The sequence below is a fragment of the Tamandua tetradactyla genome, chromosome 2, assembly GCF_023851605.1.
Source record: "Tamandua tetradactyla isolate mTamTet1 chromosome 2, mTamTet1.pri, whole genome shotgun sequence".
NCBI classification, from domain to species: domain Eukaryota; kingdom Metazoa; phylum Chordata; class Mammalia; order Pilosa; family Myrmecophagidae; genus Tamandua; species Tamandua tetradactyla.
Window position 1 is genome coordinate 128,202,417 of NC_135328.1, and position 6,095 is coordinate 128,208,511.

Sequence of the window (6,095 nt, forward strand, 5' to 3'; positions counted from 1 at the left end):
TAGCATTAGAAGGGAATAAAAAACTGGGGTAAGGGAAGTTGTATAAAACATATAATTTTTTTGTATTTTTTAGTCTTTAAAGGTACATAATTTCTAATCATCTGTGTCTGTCCTTTTTTTTTCTTTGAAGGAAGGAAATGTCACCCTTATAGTGATAGAACAGTCATCCTGCCATTATATTGAGGTGCATATTAACAGTAAATCTGTTCCAGAGATAAAAATTTTATTTGAGACACTAAGTGCAGGTAAAATTTGCACAAATTGCATTAGATGTTGTTACTTTTCTCTTATTTGTTCCTGTAAAAACTCCCAGCTGTTTTCTTTCTTTAGCCTGTCTGCAAACTGCCTGGATATTCTCAAGAAATCTAGGTTGATCCTGAGAGAGGAATTTATAAAAGAGTGGGAATGAAAAGAGGTGAAGAGGTTGCCTCCTCAGGTAAGACATGACATGTGTTATGTAGAAAAGCTGATGGTGTGTTTTCATGTTATACTCATAGGGGAGCAAATTCATAAATCGGACTTCTTTTTGTGATTCCAATAAGTGGTGTAGGAAGATACACCAGACTCTTAAAAGATTGCATTTCCTGGGTGTAATGACACAGAAGGCTGTCGTGAAGTTTAGTACCCCATTGTGGTCAGTGAGAGGGAGAGTTCAGGGATTTAGGATGTATGGGTTTTTTCTTTTTATTTCTTTTTCTGGACTGATGCAAAAGTTCTAAAAATGATCGTGGTGATGAATACACAACTATATATAAATATATCCATATATATTACACATATATATAAAATAACAACTGTGCCAGAGATGTGAGAGGAAGAAAGTCTGGGAAGGCTTTGCAGAGGAGGTAAAGTCTAAGCTGTCCTCAAAAGGATTTAGCTGGGCAAAGATAAGGGTGGGGAAGTGTGACAGAAAGTAGCATGTGCTAAAGCACAGAGGCATGAAAAGCCAGGACTCATGGCAGGTGGTGTCTCTGGGTGGAGTCTGGGAGCCGGTTGGGAGGTTGGTGTGAACCGACGGAGGGGTTGTGACTCACTGATACCAGGTCTGTTGTGACAGGCCAAGAGGTTTGGGTTTATTCTGAAGGCTGTGAAGGAGTCAGACAGTGTTTGATGTGGAAAAGTGATAGAGTCACAGACCCTCTGTGGAGGAGGAATTGGAGGAGGCCAAACCTAAGCCAGTGTGTTGGGTTGTGGTCATAGGCTAGAAAGAAATCCCAGGGCCTGCAGTGGAGATGGAGGGAGGAGGTGGGTCTGGGGCCTTTTCATGAGATGAAGTTGGCATGGTCCCTTGGCAGATGTTGTTAAAGAAGGCAGTCTAAACTGATGATGAGCTGTGTAAACACAGGGTTTGCATTCTCTCTCTTTCTCTCTGTCTTCTTTTCTCTTCTCTCTCTCTCTATCCCTTTCTCTCTCTCTATCCCTTTCTCTCTCTCTGTCTCTCTCTATCTATCTATAACAGGACAGATTGCCAGCCTTACTTTTTGGTATACTATTTTCATGTGCTATTATGGAGATTCAGTATTTGTAAGTTCTGCATATCATTTAGCGTTTTAGATATAAACTGAGAGTTTTGACTTTAATTAAATCTCACTAGTCATTGCCAAAATAAAATTATAGATTTGTAAAGAAAACAGATGAATTCTAAGCAAAATACCTTCTTATAATTCTTAGAGAGGGTATACTAAAATCTTTTAAACTCTGTTGACTTCTATTAAAGTACTGTATTTCCAAACCAAAAATATTAGGTTTTCATAGAATAATTTTTAACAATACCTCAATGAAAAGTATAAAGGCATAAATCTCAGGATTAGTATCAGAACAGTCTTACTTGAAAATTAAGACAATGGAAAGATAATACATAATTATAATTTAAAATCCTGAGTTTTATAACACTTTAAAAATGTTCAGTGGAGGTGAAGATTTCAAAATAGGGAAGAATCATCAAGAGCTTTTTTTTTTTACATCAATAGAATAATGTTATATATATTTTTTAACTTTTTATTTGGAAGTAAATAATTTGGCAATAAATAGATTATTTATTCAGCAATAAATAATTTTAAACTTACAGGACAGCAGCAAAATTAATACAAACCTCATATTCAGAGAACACCAACAAACCCCCTCCACCAGATACCCAGATCTGCCAGTTTTAACATTTTGCCTCCTTTGCCCTGTCTGTCTGTACATCTATCTATCTATTTTCTGAACATCTGAGAGCAGGTTGCCCACATTTTACTCCTTGGCACATAATACTTCCTTGTACATTTCTTATAAACTAGAATATTCATTTATATAATCGCCTTAAGTGTACTTTATCAAGCTCTAGAAATTATGTGAAATTAATTTTAAGGAGACATTGTGCTTAACCCAAAACATCCAAAATATGATTTCAACATGTTAAACCAGTCACACATTTCAAATACTTTGGTCACATGTGGCTACTGGCCACAGAAATGGGTAGTAGAGTCCTGAAGTCCAAAAGTCTGGTTTAAGGCCCAGTTGTCAACTGGGGACAGAGAGGGCCAGTTTTGCTCCCCAGGGTCTGTTTGGAATGTCTGGAGAAAGTTTTGCTTGTCACAACTGAGAAGCGAAGTGCTGTTGGCCTCTATTGGGAAGAGGCCAGAGATACAGCTGAATATTCCACAATGCCCAAATCTGCCCCCTCATACCACACAATTACCCAGCATAAAATATCAGTACTGCTGATTTTGAGCAACTCTACTCTAGATGAAGGTTTCAACTAACCTGATTTTTCTCCCCAGTCCTAGGTCCCAGCCTCCCTGGAATGAAGCAGTGTTCATGGGGCAGGAAGGACAGAGCCGCACAAACAGGAAACCTACCTGAAAGAACAGCCTCACTGGCCAGAGAGTACTCAGCAGAGCTACAGAGCAGGGCAGAAGAGTCCAGAAAAGAGCAGGTCTTGAATTGGTCCACCAGAAGTCGTTTTTTATCCCCTTTCCCTGAGTGAGCCAGATGGTGATGTTGCCACATCCACAAGCAATCCCAGTCCATGTGACAGTGGACATCGTGGATCAACTTGCAGAAGGTGGTGATCTGGGTTGAAAGGGGTGAGTGACTGCCCAGGAACAGCCACATGGCTGAAGGGCTTATGAGGACATTATCTGCAGGGAAGGCAGAACCGGAGCTGAGGAAATGCTGCCTCCACCCCTCCTTCAAGGGCCTCCCATTTTCTTCATTCTTCCCTCCCTCTTTCTAGATTCTGAGTTGTTCTCACACTGTGTCAATCACCACAGGTTGCATCTAGAGCTTGTCTGTGGCTCCCTCTATCATGAATATATAGAATCACAAAGTAATAGTACAGGTAGGGGATTTTATTTCTGACTCTCGAAAGCTTAATAAACTATCAGGCCTCAAAGAAGTGGCTTATCCAGGATCACTTAGCACAGTGCTAGGAGTACTGGTGTTCAATCTGTCTCAATAAGTCAACAGAAGTGTCTTATCAAAAAGTCCTCTTGAAATACAGCAACCAGTTAGAACAACAGGATTAAGAAATTTTCCATCATTAAAAAATCCCATCTTTCTTTTTTCAGAATTTTCTGTTGCTTTTTTAACTTGAGATATAAATACTATTAAGAAGCCATTAATATTAATCCTCTTTTAATTTTTTGTGAGTTGGTCAGAGGGGTATGAATTGTTCATAGATCAATAGGAAAAAAGTTTAATTCAACCAGTGAAGAACTGTGGGGTTCAGCGCAGGTGATCCTATAGGAGATGCACAAGTTCAGGTCATGAAAGCTGTTGTGATAAGATTTTTAGGCAGAAGATAACGAGCTCACCAGATCTCTCATGACGCAGTTCCTCTTTTTGTACCTCAGCTTATCCATTCCCGTTCTCTACACTCTTCCAAAAGGAGCAGAAATTGGACGTATCTCACTCAGGTGAGTTGTTTCTTGATGCATGTTTTATGGTGGATTTTATAGATGTTTATGGGTCCACATATTAAAATGGAAAAGTAGAATTCAAAGTAGATTAGAATCATTAGGTATTATTCATTAAGGAGGAAAAGCAGAATAGAGGGATAAAGTTGTCTTCTAGGAAAATTCAGGTCCTCTGGTATTGTAAATTTCCAAAGTGGAGCTTCAAGTTTATTTCTGATTTTTCTGAAAGGCACTGGAGAAAGTCAGAACAGATAATATTTGTTTAAATATTTGAATTAATGGGAAGAATAAATCAAACCTCATGGAAACAAAACACACTGAAGTTTTTGCAAAACATCCTGATGTTTTTCATGTAGGTGGCACTGCAGATCTTTTCAGTAACAACCCTCAAGTTAGAAAGACCATCCTTGGTCCACCAAGTTGCATTGGGGCCTCTGTTGTCAATCAGTTGACTGTGCAGGGCTAATCTAAACTTTGATTGTATAAAGCCCCAGTTGTCTGTGTATTGACCGATACTCCACTATCATAATTACTGTTACTTTATGGTAAGTCTTGAAAAATGGTAGAGTAAAGTCCCCAAGTCCTACTTCTTCAGGAATTTATGGTTATTTTGGGTCTGTTGCATTATCCTAGGAATTTGTCAATTTCCACAGAAAATGCTGCTGAGGAGAATTTCACTATAGAGGTAAATGAAATGTTGGACATCTTTCATTAGATTCATTGTCAAAATGTCTATTCTTTCCATTCTCTAAATTTTTACATTATGTATTTAGAAATTTGTTGTTAGTTGCATGCATGTTAGCCTTACTTGGGATTTTTTGTAATTGATGAGTTGCTTCTCTGTTACTGCTTTCAAGAGTCACTCATTGTCCTTGGGGTCAGCACTATTTTATCATGTTTGTGATAAAGTGTGTTTGTGTGTAAATTATCGTACTTTTAGTTTATTGACATTCTTGAATGTGTACGTGAATAGTGACCCTCCAATTTGGGAAGTTTTTAGCCATTTTCCTTCAAATTATTCTTCCCCTTTTTCTCTTCTCCTTCTGCAGTGCCTGTTACATGTATGTTGATGTCCCATTGGTCTCCAAGGCTTAGTTCATTGTTTTCCAATCTTGTTTACTTTCTATGCCTCAGCTTGGGTTATCCCAATTGACTTTGATTCATGTTTACTCATTCTTCCTTTGGGCTACTCCTATTTGCAGTTGAGTATATGCTTCCTATCTTCTGAACATTTGAGAGCAGGTTGCACAAAGACACATTGAACACGAAATAGTTCCATGTACGTTTCCCACGAACATGGATATTCTCTTACTGGCTGCTAAATCAATTACCATGCAATGGGTTGGCTTAAACACTGGGAATTTATGACTCATGGATTTGAGGCTAGGAGTCCAAAATCAAGGTGATGCCTTCTCTAGAAGACTGGCATTCTGGGTCTCTTACCAACAGTCCTTCTTCCATGGCTTTACATCACATGGCAATGCACGTGGCAGCCTCTCCTGGCCTCTTTGGGTTCCACTGCCTTTCAGCTCCTTCACATGACTTACTCTCACTCTGATATTCACTCTGCTTGTAAAGGATTCCAGGAATCTGGATTTAAACCCAACCTTAGCACAAGTACTTGTGCAGATATTTTATTTACAGTAGGTCCACCCATACCAGAATGCCAACAAAGCCCAAAAGCATGCCTGCGCTTCTCTATCTCTAAAATGTGCTTTTTTTTGCTATTTTAATATAGTGAGACAGTCCTTTTATAATTGGCTATGTAGCCCAAGAATAGGCACATTATTTTCTCTGAAGGGTTAGGTAGAAAGTATTTTCAGCTATCAAGTCATAAGATCTCTGCTATTCAGCTCCACAGTCAATATGTAAATATGAAGATAGCAGATGACGCCATGCTCACCAAGTGCCCTTCCAGATGAGAGAGGCACCCTGAACGTGTTCACCACTAACTTAAATACCATTTGATTAGCTATCAAAATTGTGTAAATTCTCAAAATATCAGGTAGAAAGTTATTAGAAACATCAACTCTGCTATAGTAATGACCTAAGTTACTGAACATTTTTAAGTTGTTTTATTCCAGGAATATATAAAGATACAAATGTTTTGACAATTAATATATGAACATCTTAACTACTAAAAATGGATATCTTGGTGTGCCAGTTTGAAAATATCATGTACCTCAGAAAAGCTAT

The 6,095-nt window shown here is 38.4% G+C and overlaps 1 long non-coding RNA gene across 2 annotated transcripts; it reads left to right on the forward strand.

Annotated features, from left to right (window-relative positions):
- Positions 1-2,804: 2,804 nt before the first annotated feature.
- On the forward strand, positions 2,805-5,848 carry LOC143662096 (uncharacterized). Of its 2 annotated transcripts, none has more exons than XR_013165139.1 (3): positions 2,805-3,068; positions 3,837-3,899; positions 5,753-5,848. It is a non-coding gene; the product is annotated as an uncharacterized LOC143662096 (long non-coding RNA). The 2 variants fall into 2 exon arrangements; XR_013165140.1 differs by lacking the exon at positions 5,753-5,848 and adding an exon at positions 4,533-5,717.
- The last annotated feature ends 247 nt before the right edge of the window (positions 5,849-6,095 follow it).